We start from the raw sequence: 15,644 nt of genomic DNA on the forward strand, positions 1-15,644 counted from the left end.
TTTCTCTTTTCTCTTCTTTTCTATTCTTTTCTTTTTCTCTTCTTTGGCCCTTTCATGTTTCTCTTTTCTCTTGTTTTCTCGTCTTTTCTCTTTTCTCTTTGCTCTTGTTTTCTCTTCTTTTCTCTTTTCTCTTCATTTCTCTTCTTTTCTCTTCTTTTCTCTTCTTTACCCCTTTCTCCTTTCTCTTCTTTTCTCTTCTTTTCTCTTCTTTTCTCTTTTCCCTTTTCTCTTGTTTTCTCTTCTTTCACCCTTTCTCTTTTCTCTTTTGTCTTCTTTTCACTTTTTTCTCTTTTCTCTTTTAGCTTTTTTTTCTCTTTTAGCTTCTTTTCTCTTCTTTACCCCTTTCTCTTTTCACTTCTTTTCTCTTCTTTTCTCTTTTCTCTTGTTTACCCTTCTTTAACCCTTTCTCTTTTCTCTTCTTTTCTTTTCTCTTCTTTTCTCTTTTCTCCTCTTTTCGCTTTTCTAATTTCATCTTTTCTCTTCTTTTCTCTTTTTTCATCTCGCTGCTTTTCTCTTCTGTTCTCTTTTCTCTTTTCTATTCTTTTCTATGTCTTCTCTTTTCTCTTTTCGCTTGTTTTCTTTCTATTTTCTCTTCTCTCGTCATTTCTCTTCCTGTCTCTTCTTTTCTCTTTTCTCTAAACTCTTCTTTTCTTTTCTCTCCTTTCTCTTTCTCTTCTTTTCTCTTCCTTTCTCTTCTTTTCTCTTTTCTCTTTACTCTTCTTTTCTTTTCTCTCCTTTCTCTTTCTCTTCTTTTCTCTTCATTTCTCTTCTTTTCTCTTCTTTGCTCTTCTTTTCTCATTTCTCTTGTTTGCTCTTCTTTTCTCTTCGGATCACTTTTCTCTTCATTTCTCTTCTTTTCTCTTCTTTTCTCTTTTCTCTTTACACTTCTTGTCTTTTTTCTTCTTTTCTCTTTTCTCTTGTTTTCCCTTCTTTTCTCCTTTCTCTTCTCTCTTCTTTTCTCTTCATTTCTCTTTTCTCTTGTTTTCTCTGCTTTACCCCTTTCTCTTTTCTCTTTTCTCTTCTTTTCTCTTCTTTTCTCTTTTCTCTTGTTTTCTCTTCTTTTCTCTTTTCTCTTGTTTTCTCTGCTTTACCCCTTTCTCTTTTCTCTTTTCTCTTCTTTTCTCTTCTTTTCTCTTTTCTCTTGTTTTCTCTTCTTTTCTCATTTCTCTTTTCTCTTCTTTTCTCTTCATTTCTCTTCTTTTGTCTTTTCCCTTGTTTTCTCTTCTGTTCTCTTTTCTCCTGTTTTCTCTTCTTTTCTCATTTCTCTTTTCTCTTCTTTTCTCTTCATTTCTCTTCTTTTGTCTTTTCTCTTGTTTTCTCTTCTTTTCTCTTTTCACTTCTTTTCTCTTCTCTTCTCTTTTCTCTTTTCTCTTCATTTCTCTTCTTTTCTCTTCTTTTCTCTTTTCTCTTCATTTCTCTTCTTTCCTTTTCTAATTCTCTTCTTTTCTCATTTCTCTTTTCTCTTCTTTTCTATTCTTTTCTTTTTCTCTTCTTTTCTCTTCTTTGGCCCTTTCATGTTTCTCTTTTCTCTTGTTTTCTCTTCTTTTCTCTTTTCTCTTTGCTCTTGTTTTCTCTTCTTTTCTCTTTTCTCTTCATTTCTCTTCTTTTCTCTTCTTTTCTCTTTTCTCTTCTTTTCTCTTCTTTACCCTTTTCTCCTTTCTCTTCTTTTCTCTTCTTTTCTCTTTTCTCTTTTCTCTTGTTTTCTCTTCTGTCACCCTTTCTCTTTTCTCTTTTCTCTTCTTTTCACTTTTTTCTCTTTTCTCTTTTAGCTTTTTTTTCTCTTTTAGCTTCTTTTCTCTTCTTTACCCCTTTCTCTTTTCACTTCTTTTCTCTTCTTTTCTCATTTCTCTTCTTTTCTCTCCATTTCTCTTCTTTTCTCTTTTCACTTCTTTTCTCTTCTTTACCCTTTCTCTTTTCTCTTTTCTCTTCATTTCTCTTCTTTTCTCTTTTCAGTTCTTTTCTCTTCTTTACACTTTCTCTTTTCTCTTTTCTCTTCATTTCTCTTCTTTTCTCTTTTCTCTTCTTTTCTCTTCTTTACCCCTTTCTACTTTCTCTTCTTTTCTCTTCTTTTCTCTATTCTCTTTTCTCTTGTTTTCTCTTCTTTACCCTTTCTCTTTTCTCTTTTCTCTTCATTTCTCTTCTTTTCTCTTTTCTCTTCTTTTCTCTTCTTTACCCCTTTCTACTTTCTCTTCTTTTCTCTTCTTTTCTCTATTCTCTTTTCTCTTGTTTTCTCTTCTTTAACCCTTTCTCTTTTCTCTTTTCTCTTCTTTTCTCTTTTCTCCTCTTTTCGCTTTTCTAATTTCATCTTTTCTCCTCTTTTCTCTTTTTTCATCTCTCTGCTTTTCTCTTCTGTTCTCTTTTCTCTTTTCTATTCTTTTCTATGTCTTCTCTTTTCTCTTTTCGCTTGTTTTCTTTCTATTTTCTCTTCTCTCGTCATTTCTCTTCCTGTCTCTTCTTTTCTCTTTTCTCTAAACTCTTCTTTTCTTTTCTCTCCTTTCTCTTTCTCTTCTTTTCTCTTCCTTTCTCTTCTTTTCTCTTTTCTCTTTACTCTTCTTTTCTTTTCTCTCCTTTCTCTTTCTCTTCTTTTCTCTTCATTTCTCTTCTTTTCTCATTTCTCTTGTTTGCTCTTCTTTTCTCTTCGGATCTCTTTTCTCTTCATTTCTCTTCTTTCCTTTTCTAATTCTCTTCTTTTCTCATTTCTCTTTTCTCTTTTCTCTTCTTTTCTAGTCTTTTCTTTTTCTCTTCTTTTCTCTTCTTTACCCTTTTCATTTTTCTCTTTTCACTTCTTTTCTCTTCTTTAACCCTTTCTCTTTTCTCTTTTCTCTACTTTTCTCTTCTTTTCTATTCTTTTCTTTTTCTCTTCTTTACCCCTTTCTTTTTTCTCTTTTCTCTTCTTTTCTCTTCATTTCTCTTCTTTTCTCTTTTCACTTCTTTTCTCTTCTTTACCCTTTCTCATTTCTCTTTTCTCTTCTTTTCTCTTTTCTCTTCCTTTCTCTTCTTTTCTCTTTTCTCTTTACTCTTCTTTTCTTTTCTCTCCTTTCTCTTTCTCTTCTTTTCTCTTCATTTCTCTTCTTTTCTCTTCTTTGACCCTTTCTCTTTTCTCTTTTCTCTTCTTTTCACTTTTTTCTCTTTTAGGTTTTTTTTCTCTTTTAGCTTCTTTTCTCTTCTTTACCCCTTTCTCTTTTCACTTCTTTTCTCTTCTTTTCTCTTTTCTCTTGTTTTCTCTTCTTTAACCCTTTCTCTTTTCTCTTTTCTCTTCTTTTCTCTTTTCTCCTCTTTTCGCTTTTCTAATTTCATCTTTTCTCCTCTTTTCTCTTTTTTCATCTCTCTGCTTTTCTCTTCTGTTCTCTTTTCTCTTTTCTATTCTTTTCTATGTCTTCTCTTTTCTCTTTTCGCTTGTTTTCTTTCTATTTTCTCTTCTCTCGTCATTTCTCTTCCTGTCTCTTCTTTTCTCTTTTCTCTTTACTCTTCTTTTCTTTTCTCTCCTTTCTCTTTCTCTTCTTTTCTCTTCCTTTCTCTTCTTTTCTCTTTTCTCTTTACTCTTCTTTTCTTTTCTCTCCTTTCTCTTTCTCTTCTTTTCTCTTCATTTCTCTTCTTTTCTCTTCTTTGCTCTTCTTTTCTCATTTCTCTTGTTTGCTCTTCTTTTCTCTTCGGATCACTTTTCTCTTCATTTCTCTTCTTTTCTCTTGTTTTCTCTTTTCTCTTGTTTTGTCTTCTTTTCCCTTTTCTCTTCTTTTCTCTTTTCTCTTGTTTTCTCTTCTTTTCTCATTGCTCTTTTCTCTTCTTTTCTCTTCATTTCTCTTCTTTTGTCTTTTCTCTTGTTTTCTCTTTTCTCTTGTTTTGTCTTCTTTTCCCTTTTCTCTTCTTTTCTCTTCTTTTCTCTTTTCTCTTTTCTCTTCATTTCTCTTCTTTTCTCTTCATTTCTCTTCTTTCCTTTTCTAATTCTCTTCTTTTCTCATTTCTCTTTTCTCTTCTTTTCTATTCTTTTCTTTTTCTCTTCTTTTCTCTTCTTTGGCCCTTTCATTTTTCTCTTTTCCCTTGTTTTCTCGTCTTTTCTCTTTTCTCTTTGCTCTTGTTTTCTCTTCTTTTCTCTTTTCTCTTTGCTCTTGTTTTCTCTTCTTTTCTCTTTTCTCTTCATTTCTCTTCTTTTCTCTTCTTTTCTCTTTTCTCTTCTCTTCTCTTCTTTACCCCTTTCTCCTTTCTCTTCTTTTCTCTTCTTTTCTCTTCTTTTCTCTTTTCCCTTTTCTCTTGTTTTCTCTTCTTTCACCCTTTCTCTTTTCTCTTTTCTCTTCTTTTCACTTTTTTCTCTTTTCTCTTTTAGCTTTTTTTTCTCTTTTAGCTTCTTTTCTCTTCTTTACCCCTTTCTCTTTTCACTTCTTTTCTCTTCTTTTCTCTTTTCTCTTGTTTACCCTTCTTTAACCCTTTCTCTTTTCTCTTCTTTTCTTTTCTCTTCTTTTCTCTTTTCTCCTCTTTTCGCTTTTCTAATTTCATCTTTTCTCTTCTTTTCTCTTTTTTCATCTCGCTGCTTTTCTCTTCTGTTCTCTTTTCTCTTTTCTATTCTTTTCTATGTCTTCTCTTTTCTCTTTTCGCTTGTTTTCTTTCTATTTTCTCTTCTCTCGTCATTTCTCTTCCTGTCTCTTCTTTTCTCTTTTCTCTAAACTCTTCTTTTCTTTTCTCTCCTTTCTCTTTCTCTTCTTTTCTCTTCCTTTCTCTTCTTTTCTCTTTTCTCTTTACTCTTCTTTTCTTTTCTCTCCTTTCTCTTTCTCTTCTTTTCTCTTCATTTCTCTTCTTTTCTCTTCTTTGCTCTTCTTTTCTCATTTCTCTTGTTTGCTCTTCTTTTCTCTTCGGATCACTTTTCTCTTCATTTCTCTTCTTTTCTCTTCTTTTCTCTTTTCTCTTTACACTTCTTGTCTTTTTTCTTCTTTTCTCTTTTCTCTTGTTTTCCCTTCTTTTCTCCTTTCTCTTCTCTCTTCTTTTCTCTTCATTTCTCTTTTCTCTTGTTTTCTCTGCTTTACCCCTTTCTCTTTTCTCTTTTCTTTTCTCTTCTTTTCTCTTTTCTCTTGTTTTCTCTTCTTTTCTCTTTTCTCTTGTTTTCTCTGCTTTACCCCTTTCTCTTTTCTCTTTTCTCTTCTTTTCTCTTCTTTTCTCTTTTCTCTTGTTTTCTCTTCTTTTCTCATTTCTCTTTTCTCTTCTTTTCTCTTCATTTCTCTTCTTTTGTCTTTTCTCTTGTTTTCTCTTCTGTTCTCTTTTCTCCTGTTTTCTCTTCTTTTCTCATTTCTCTTTTCTCTTCTTTTCTCTTCATTTCTCTTCTTTTGTCTTTTCTCTTGTTTTCTCTTCTTTTCTCTTTTCACTTCTTTTCTCTTCTCTTCTCTTTTCTCTTTTCTCTTCATTTCTCTTCTTTTCTCTTCTTTTCTCTTTTCTCTTCATTTCTCTTCTTTCCTTTTCTAATTCTCTTCTTTTCTCATTTCTCTTTTCTCTTCTTTTCTATTCTTTTCTTTTTCTCTTCTTTGGCCCTTTCATGTTTCTCTTTTCTCTTGTTTTCTCTTCTTTTCTCTTTTCTCTTTGCTCTTGTTTTCTCTTCTTTTCTCTTTTCTCTTCATTTCTCTTCTTTTCTCTTCTTTTCTCTTTTCTCTTCTTTTCTCTTCTTTACCCTTTTCTCCTTTCTCTTCTTTTCTCTTCTTTTCTCTTTTCTCTTTTCTCTTGTTTTCTCTTCTGTCACCCTTTCTCTTTTCTCTTTTCTCTTCTTTTCACTTTTTTCTCTTTTCTCTTTTAGCTTTTTTTTCTCTTTTAGCTTCTTTTCTCTTCTTTACCCCTTTCTCTTTTCACTTCTTTTCTCTTCTTTTCTCATTTCTCTTCTTTTCTCTTCATTTCTCTTCTTTTCTCTTTTCACTTCTTTTCTCTTCTTTACCCTTTCTCTTTTCTCTTTTCTCTTCATTTCTCTTCTTTTCTCTTTTCACTTCTTTTCTCTTCTTTACCCTTTCTCTTTTCTCTTTTCTCTTCATTTCTCTTCTTTTCTCTTTTCTCTTCTTTTCTCTTCTTTACCCCTTTCTACTTTCTCTTCTTTTCTCTTCTTTTCTCTATTCTCTTTTCTCTTGTTTTCTCTTCTTTACCCTTTCTCTTTTCTCTTTTCTCTTCATTTCTCTTCTTTTCTCTTTTCTCTTCTTTTCTCTTCTTTACCCCTTTCTACTTTCTCTTCTTTTCTCTTCTTTTCTCTATTCTCTTTTCTCTTGTTTTCTCTTCTTTAACCCTTTCTCTTTTCTCTTTTCTCTTCTTTTCTCTTTTCTCCTCTTTTCGCTTTTCTAATTTCATCTTTTCTCCTCTTTTCTCTTTTTTCATCTCTCTGCTTTTCTCTTCTGTTCTCTTTTCTCTTTTCTATTCTTTTCTATGTCTTCTCTTTTCTCTTTTCGCTTGTTTTCTTTCTATTTTCTCTTCTCTCGTCATTTCTCTTCCTGTCTCTTCTTTTCTCTTTTCTCTAAACTCTTCTTTTCTTTTCTCTCCTTTCTCTTTCTCTTCTTTTCTCTTCCTTTCTCTTCTTTTCTCTTTTCTCTTTACTCTTCTTTTCTTTTCTCTCCTTTCTCTTTCTCTTCTTTTCTCTTCATTTCTCTTCTTTTCTCATTTCTCTTGTTTGCTCTTCTTTTCTCTTCGGATCTCTTTTCTCTTCATTTCTCTTCTTTCCTTTTCTAATTCTCTTCTTTTCTCATTTCTCTTTTCTCTTTTCTCTTCTTTTCTATTCTTTTCTTTTTCTCTTCTTTTCTCTTCTTTACCCTTTTCATTTTTCTCTTTTCACTTCTTTTCTCTTCTTTAACCCTTTCTCTTTTCTCTTTTCTCTACTTTTCTCTTCTTTTCTATTCTTTTCTTTTTCTCTTCTTTACCCCTTTCTTTTTTCTCTTTTCTCTTCTTTTCTCTTCATTTCTCTTCTTTTCTCTTTTCACTTCTTTTCTCTTCTTTACCCTTTCTCATTTCTCTTTTCTCTTCTTTTCTCTTTTCTCTTCCTTTCTCTTCTTTTCTCTTTTCTCTTTACTCTTCTTTTCTTTTCTCTCCTTTCTCTTTCTCTTCTTTTCTCTTCATTTCTCTTCTTTTCTCTTCTTTGACCCTTTCTCTTTTCTCTTTTCTCTTCTTTTCACTTTTTTCTCTTTTAGGTTTTTTTTCTCTTTTAGCTTCTTTTCTCTTCTTTACCCCTTTCTCTTTTCACTTCTTTTCTCTTCTTTTCTCTTTTCTCTTGTTTTCTCTTCTTTAACCCTTTCTCTTTTCTCTTTTCTCTTCTTTTCTCTTTTCTCCTCTTTTCGCTTTTCTAATTTCATCTTTTCTCCTCTTTTCTCTTTTTTCATCTCTCTGCTTTTCTCTTCTGTTCTCTTTTCTCTTTTCTATTCTTTTCTATGTCTTCTCTTTTCTCTTTTCGCTTGTTTTCTTTCTATTTTCTCTTCTCTCGTCATTTCTCTTCCTGTCTCTTCTTTTCTCTTTTCTCTTTACTCTTCTTTTCTTTTCTCTCCTTTCTCTTTCTCTTCTTTTCTCTTCCTTTCTCTTCTTTTCTCTTTTCTCTTTACTCTTCTTTTCTTTTCTCTCCTTTCTCTTTCTCTTCTTTTCTCTTCATTTCTCTTCTTTTCTCTTCTTTGCTCTTCTTTTCTCATTTCTCTTGTTTGCTCTTCTTTTCTCTTCGGATCACTTTTCTCTTCATTTCTCTTCTTTTCTCTTGTTTTCTCTTTTCTCTTGTTTTGTCTTCTTTTCCCTTTTCTCTTCTTTTCTCTTTTCTCTTGTTTTCTCTTCTTTTCTCATTGCTCTTTTCTCTTCTTTTCTCTTCATTTCTCTTCTTTTGTCTTTTCTCTTGTTTTCTCTTTTCTCTTGTTTTGTCTTCTTTTCCCTTTTCTCTTCTTTTCTCTTCTTTTCTCTTTTCTCTTTTCTCTTCATTTCTCTTCTTTTCTCTTCATTTCTCTTCTTTCCTTTTCTAATTCTCTTCTTTTCTCATTTCTCTTTTCTCTTCTTTTCTATTCTTTTCTTTTTCTCTTCTTTTCTCTTCTTTGGCCCTTTCATTTTTCTCTTTTCCCTTGTTTTCTCGTCTTTTCTCTTTTCTCTTTGCTCTTGTTTTCTCTTCTTTCCTCTTTTCTCTTTGCTCTTGTTTTCTCTTCTTTTCTCTTTTCTCTTCATTTCTCTTCTTTTCTCTTCTTTTCTCTTTTCTCTTCTCTTCTCTTCTTTACCCCTTTCTCCTTTCTCTTCTTTTCTCTTCTTTTCTCTTCTTTTCTCTTTTCCCTTTTCTCTTGTTTTCTCTTCTTTCACCCTTTCTCTTTTCTCTTTTCTCTTCTTTTCACTTTTTTCTCTTTTCTCTTTTAGCTTTTTTTTCTCTTTTAGCTTCTTTTCTCTTCTTTACCCCTTTCTCTTTTCACTTCTTTTCTCTTCTTTTCTCTTTTCTCTTGTTTACCCTTCTTTAACCCTTTCTCTTTTCTCTTCTTTTCTTTTCTCTTCTTTTCTCTTTTCTCCTCTTTTCGCTTTTCTAATTTCATCTTTTCTCTTCTTTTCTCTTTTTTCATCTCGCTGCTTTTCTCTTCTGTTCTCTTTTCTCTTTTCTATTCTTTTCTATGTCTTCTCTTTTCTCTTTTCGCTTGTTTTCTTTCTATTTTCTCTTCTCTCGTCATTTCTCTTCCTGTCTCTTCTTTTCTCTTTTCTCTAAACTCTTCTTTTCTTTTCTCTCCTTTCTCTTTCTCTTCTTTTCTCTTCCTTTCTCTTCTTTTCTCTTTTCTCTTTACTCTTCTTTTCTTTTCTCTCCTTTCTCTTTCTCTTCTTTTCTCTTCATTTCTCTTCTTTTCTCTTCTTTGCTCTTCTTTTCTCATTTCTCTTGTTTGCTCTTCTTTTCTCTTCGGATCACTTTTCTCTTCATTTCTCTTCTTTTCTCTTCTTTTCTCTTTTCTCTTTACACTTCTTGTCTTTTTTCTTCTTTTCTCTTTTCTCTTGTTTTCCCTTCTTTTCTCCTTTCTCTTCTCTCTTCTTTTCTCTTCATTTCTCTTTTCTCTTGTTTTCTCTGCTTTACCCCTTTCTCTTTTCTCTTTTCTCTTCTTTTCTCTTCTTTTCTCTTTTCTCTTGTTTTCTCTTCTTTTCTCTTTTCTCTTGTTTTCTCTGCTTTACCCCTTTCTCTTTTCTCTTTTCTCTTCTTTTCTCTTCTTTTCTCTTTTCTCTTGTTTTCTCTTCTTTTCTCATTTCTCTTTTCTCTTCTTTTCTCTTCATTTCTCTTCTTTTGTCTTTTCTCTTGTTTTCTCTTCTGTTCTCTTTTCTCCTGTTTTCTCTTCTTTTCTCATTTCTCTTTTCTCTTCTTTTCTCTTCATTTCTCTTCTTTTGTCTTTTCTCTTGTTTTCTCTTCTTTTCTCTTTTCACTTCTTTTCTCTTCTCTTCTCTTTTCTCTTTTCTCTTCATTTCTCTTCTTTTCTCTTCTTTTCTCTTTTCTCTTCATTTCTCTTCTTTCCTTTTCTAATTCTCTTCTTTTCTCATTTCTCTTTTCTCTTCTTTTCTATTCTTTTCTTTTTCTCTTCTTTTCTCTTCTTTGGCCCTTTCATGTTTCTCTTTTCTCTTGTTTTCTCTTCTTTTCTCTTTTCTCTTTGCTCTTGTTTTCTCTTCTTTTCTCTTTTCTCTTCATTTCTCTTCTTTTCTCTTCTTTTCTCTTTTCTCTTCTTTTCTCTTCTTTACCCTTTTCTCCTTTCTCTTCTTTTCTCTTCTTTTCTCTTTTCTCTTTTCTCTTGTTTTCTCTTCTGTCACCCTTTCTCTTTTCTCTTTTCTCTTCTTTTCACTTTTTTCTCTTTTCTCTTTTAGCTTTTTTTTCTCTTTTAGCTTCTTTTCTCTTCTTTACCCCTTTCTCTTTTCACTTCTTTTCTCTTCTTTTCTCATTTCTCTTCTTTTCTCTTCATTTCTCTTCTTTTCTCTTTTCACTTCTTTTCTCTTCTTTACCCTTTCTCTTTTCTCTTCATTTCTCTTCTTTTCTCTTTTCACTTCTTTTCTCTTCTTTACCCTTTCTCTTTTCTCTTTTCTCTTCATTTCTCTTCTTTTCTCTTTTCTCTTCTTTTCTCTTCTTTACCCCTTTCTACTTTCTCTTCTTTTCTCTTCTTTTCTCTATTCTCTTTTCTCTTGTTTTCTCTTCTGTCACCCTTTCTCTTTTCTCTTTTCTCTTCTTTTCACTTTTTTCTCTTTTCTCTTTACTCTTCTTTTCTTTTCTCTCCTTTCTCTTTCTCTTCTTTTCTCTTCATTTCTCTTCTTTTCTCATTTCTCTTGTTTGCTCTTCTTTTCTCTTCGGATCTCTTTTCTCTTCATTTCTCTTCTTTCCTTTTCTAATTCTCTTCTTTTCTCATTTCTCTTTTCTCTTTTCTCTTCTTTTCTATTCTTTTCTTTTTCTCTTCTTTTCTCTTCTTTACCCTTTTCATTTTTCTCTTTTCACTTCTTTTCTCTTCTTTAACCCTTTCTCTTTTCTCTTTTCTCTACTTTTCTCTTCTTTTCTATTCTTTTCTTTTTCTCTTCTTTACCCCTTTCTTTTTTCTCTTTTCTCTTCTTTTCTCTTCATTTCTCTTCTTTTCTCTTTTCACTTCTTTTTTCTTCTTTACCCTTTCTCATTTCTCTTTTCTCTTCTTTTCTCTTTTCTCTTCCTTTCTCTTCTTTTCTCTTTTCTCTTTACTCTTCTTTTCTTTTCTCTCCTTTCTCTTTCTCTTCTTTTCTCTTCATTTCTCTTCTTTTCTCTTCTTTGACCCTTTCTCTTTTCTCTTTTCTCTTCTTTTCACTTTTTTCTCTTTTAGGTTTTTTTTCTCTTTTAGCTTCTTTTCTCTTCTTTACCCCTTTCTCTTTTCACTTCTTTTCTCTTCTTTTCTCTTTTCTCTTGTTTTCTCTTCTTTAACCCTTTCTCTTTTCTCTTTTCTCTTCTTTTCTCTTTTCTCCTCTTTTCGCTTTTCTAATTTCATCTTTTCTCCTCTTTTCTCTTTTTTCATCTCTCTGCTTTTCTCTTCTGTTCTCTTTTCTCTTTTCTATTCTTTTCTATGTCTTCTCTTTTCTCTTTTCGCTTGTTTTCTTTCTATTTTCTCTTCTCTCGTCATTTCTCTTCCTGTCTCTTCTTTTCTCTTTTCTCTTTACTCTTCTTTTCTTTTCTCTCCTTTCTCTTTCTCTTCTTTTCTCTTCCTTTCTCTTCTTTTCTCTTTTCTCTTTACTCTTCTTTTCTTTTCTCTCCTTTCTCTTTCTCTTCTTTTCTCTTCATTTCTCTTCTTTTCTCTTCTTTGCTCTTCTTTTCTCATTTCTCTTGTTTGCTCTTCTTTTCTCTTCGGATCACTTTTCTCTTCATTTCTCTTCTTTTCTCTTGTTTTCTCTTTTCTCTTGTTTTGTCTTCTTTTCCCTTTTCTCTTCTTTTCTCTTTTCTCTTGTTTTCTCTTCTTTTCTCATTGCTCTTTTCTCTTCTTTTCTCTTCATTTCTCTTCTTTTGTCTTTTCTCTTGTTTTCTCTTTTCTCTTGTTTTGTCTTCTTTTCCCTTTTCTCTTCTTTTCTCTTCTTTTCTCTTTTCTCTTTTCTCTTCATTTCTCTTCTTTTCTCTTCTTTCCTTTTCTAATTCTCTTCTTTTCTCATTTCTCTTTTCTCTTCTTTTCTATTCTTTTCTTTTTCTCTTCTTTTCTCTTCTTTGGCCCTTTCATTTTTCTCTTTTCCCTTGTTTTCTCGTCTTTTCTCTTTTCTCTTTGCTCTTGTTTTCTCTTCTTTTCTCTTTTCTCTTTGCTCTTGTTTTCTCTTCTTTTCTCTTTTCTCTTCATTTCTCTTCTTTTCTCTTCTTTTCTCTTTTCTCTTCTCTTCTCTTCTTTACCCCTTTCTCCTTTCTCTTCTTTTCTCTTCTTTTCTCTTTTCCCTTTTCTCTTGTTTTCTCTTCTTTCACCCTTTCTCTTTTCTCTTTTCTCTTCTTTTCACTTTTTTCTCTTTTCTCTTTTAGCTTTTTTTTCTCTTTTAGCTTCTTTTCTCTTCTTTACCCCTTTCTCTTTTCACTTCTTTTCTCTTCTTTTCTCTTTTCTCTTGTTTACCCTTCTTTAACCCTTTCTCTTTTCTCTTCTTTTCTTTTCTCTTCTTTTCTCTTTTCTCCTCTTTTCGCTTTTCTAATTTCATCTTTTCTCTTCTTTTCTCTTTTTTCATCTCGCTGCTTTTCTCTTCTGTTCTCTTTTCTCTTTTCTATTCTTTTCTATGTCTTCTCTTTTCTCTTTTCGCTTGTTTTCTTTCTATTTTCTCTTCTCTCGTCATTTCTCTTCCTGTCTCTTCTTTTCTCTTTTCTCTAAACTCTTCTTTTCTTTTCTCTCCTTTCTCTTTCTCTTCTTTTCTCTTCCTTTCTCTTCTTTTCTCTTTTCTCTTTACTCTTCTTTTCTTTTCTCTCCTTTCTCTTTCTCTTCTTTTCTCTTCATTTCTCTTCTTTTCTCTTCTTTGCTCTTCTTTTCTCATTTCTCTTGTTTGCTCTTCTTTTCTCTTCGGATCACTTTTCTCTTCATTTCTCTTCTTTTCTCTTCTTTTCTCTTTTCTCTTTACACTTCTTGTCTTTTTTCTTCTTTTCTCTTTTCTCTTGTTTTCCCTTCTTTTCTCCTTTCTCTTCTCTCTTCTTTTCTCTTCATTTCTCTTTTCTCTTGTTTTCTCTGCTTTACCCCTTTCTCTTTTCTCTTTTCTCTTCTTTTCTCTTCTTTTCTCTTTTCTCTTGTTTTCTCTTCTTTTCTCTTTTCTCTTGTTTTCTCTTCTTTTCTCATTTCTCTTTTCTCTTCTTTTCTCTTCATTTCTCTTCTTTTCTCTTTTCTCTTCATTTCTCTTCTTTTGTCTTTTCTCTTGTTTTCTCTTCTTTTCTCTTTTCTCTTGTTTTCCCTTCTTTTCTCCTTTCTCTTCTCTCTTCTTTTCTCTTCATTTCTCTTTTCTCTTGTTTTCTCTGCTTTACCCCTTTCTCTTTTCTCTTTTCTCTTCTTTTCTCTTCTTTTCTCTTTTCTCTTGTTTTCTCTTCTTTTCTCTTTTCTCTTGTTTTCTCTGCTTTACCCCTTTCTCTTTTCTCTTCTTTTCTCTTCTTTTCTCTTTTCTCTTGTTTTCTCTTCTTTTCTCATTTCTCTTTTCTCTTCTTTTCTCTTCATTTCTCTTCTTTTGTCTTTTCTCTTGTTTTCTCTTGTTTTCTCTTTTCTCTTGTTTTGTCTTCTTTTCCCTTTTCTCTTCTTTTCTCTTCTCTTCTCTTTCCTCTTTTCTCTTCATTTCTCTTCTTTTCTCTTCTTTTCTCTTTTCTCTTCATTTCTCTTCTTTCCTTTTCTAATTCTCTTCTTTTCTCATTTCTCTTTTCTCTTCTTTTCTATTCTTTTCTTTTTCTCTTCTTTGGCCCTTTCATGTTTCTCTTTTCTCTTGTTTTCTCGTCTTTTCTCTTTTCTCTTTGCTCTTGTTTTCTCTTCTTTTCTCTTTTCTCTTCATTTCTCTTCTTTTCTCTTCTTTTCTCTTTTCTCTTCTTTACCCCTTTCTCCTTTCTCTTCTTTTCTCTTCTTTTCTCTTTTCCCTTTTCTCTTGTTTTCTCTTCTTTCACCCTTTCTCTTTTCTCTTTTGTCTTCTTTTCACTTTTTTCTCTTTTCTCTTTTAGCTTTTTTTTCTCTTTTAGCTTCTTTTCTCTTCTTTACCCCTTTCTCTTTTCACTTCTTTTCTCTTCTTTTCTCTTTTCTCTTGTTTACCCTTCTTTAACCCTTTCTCTTTTCTCTTCTTTTCTTTTCTCTTCTTTTCTCTTTTCTCCTCTTTTCGCTTTTCTAATTTCATCTTTTCTCTTCTTTTCTCTTTTTTCATCTCGCTGCTTTTCTCTTCTGTTCTCTTTTCTCTTTTCTATTCTTTTCTATGTCTTCTCTTTTCTCTTTTCGCTTGTTTTCTTTCTATTTTCTCTTCTCTCGTCATTTCTCTTCCTGTCTCTTCTTTTCTCTTTTCTCTAAACTCTTCTTTTCTTTTCTCTCCTTTCTCTTTCTCTTCTTTTCTCTTCCTTTCTCTTCTTTTCTCTTTTCTCTTTACTCTTCTTTTCTTTTCTCTCCTTTCTCTTTCTCTTCTTTTCTCTTCATTTCTCTTCTTTTCTCTTCTTTGCTCTTCTTTTCTCATTTCTCTTGTTTGCTCTTCTTTTCTCTTCGGATCTCTTTTCTCTTCATTTCTCTTCTTTCCTTTTCTAATTCTCTTTTTTTCTCATTTCTCTTTTCTCTTTTCTCTTCTTTTCTATTCTTTTCTTTTTCTCTTCTTTTCTCTTCTTTACCCCTTTCATTTTTCTCTTTTCACTTCTTTTCTCTTCTTTACCCTTTCTCTTTTCTCTTTTCTCTTCTTTTCTCTTCATTTCCCTTCTTTTCTCTTTTCTCTTCTTTTCTCTTCTTTACCCCTTTCTCCTTTCTCTTCTTTTCTCATTTCTCTTTTCTCTTGTTTTCTCTTCTTTAACCCTTTCTCATTTCTCTTTTCTCTTCTTTTCTCATTTCTCTTCTTTTCTCTTCATTTCTCTTCTTTTCTCTTTTCACTTCTTTTCTCTTCTTTACCCTTTCTCTTTTCTCTTTTCTCTTCATTTCTCTTCTTTTCTCTTTTCTCTTCTTTTCTCTTCTTTACCCCTTTCTACTTTCTCTTCTTTTCTCTTCTTTTCTCTATTCTCTTTTCTCTTGTTTTCTCTTCTTTAACCCTTTCTCTTTTCTCTTTTCTCTTCTTTTCACTTTTTTCTCTTTTCTCTTTTAGGTTTTTTTTCTCTTTTATTTTCTTTTCTCTTCTCTACCCCTTTCTCTTTTCACTTCTTTTCTCTTCTTTTCTCTTTTCTCTTGTTTTCCCTTCTTTAACCCTTTCTCTTTTCTCTTTTCTCTTCTTTTCTCTTTTCTCCTCTTTTCGCTTTTCTAATTTCATCTTTTCTCTTTTTTCATCTCTCTGCTTTTCTCTTCTGTTCTCTTTTCTCTTTTCTATTCTTTTCTATGTCTTCTCTTTTCTCTTTTCGCTTGTTTTCTTTCTATTTTCTCTTCTCTCGTCATTTCTCTTCCTGTCTCTTCTTTTCTCTTTTCTCTAAACTCTTCTTTTCTTTTCTCTCCTTTCTCTTTCTCTTCTTTTCTCTTCCTTTCTCTTCTTTTCTCTTTTCTCTTTACTCTTCTTTTCTTTTCTCTCCTTTCTCTTTCTCTTCTTTTCTCTTCATTTCTCTTCTTTTCTCTTCTTTGCTCTTCTTTTCTCATTTCTCTTGTTTGCTCTTCTTTTCTCTTCGGATCACTTTTCTCTTCATTTCTCTTCTTTTCTCTTCTTTTCTCTTTTCTCTTTACACTTCTTGTCGTTTTTCTTCTTTTCTCTTTTCTCTTGTTTTCCCTTCTTTTCTCCTTTCTCTTCTCTCTTCTTTTCTCTTCATTTCTCTTTTCTCTTGTTTTCTCTGCTTTACCCCTTTCTCTTTTCTCTTTTCTCTTCTTTTCTCTTCTTTTCTCTTTTCTCTTGTTTTCTCTTCTTTTCTCTTTTCTCTTGTTTTCTCTGCTTTACACCTTTCTCTTTTCTCTTTTCTCTTCTTTTCTCTTCTTTTCTCTTTTCTCTTGTTTTCTCTCCTTTTCTCATTTCTCTTTTCTCTTCTTTTCTCTTCATTTCTCTTCTTTTGTCTTTTCTCTTGTTTTCTCTTCTTTTCTCTTTTCTCTTGTTTTCTCTTCTTTTCTCATTTCTCTTTTCTCTTCTTT

This window comes from Chiloscyllium punctatum, chromosome 39 (genome assembly GCF_047496795.1).
Source record: "Chiloscyllium punctatum isolate Juve2018m chromosome 39, sChiPun1.3, whole genome shotgun sequence".
Lineage (NCBI taxonomy): Eukaryota > Metazoa > Chordata > Chondrichthyes > Orectolobiformes > Hemiscylliidae > Chiloscyllium > Chiloscyllium punctatum.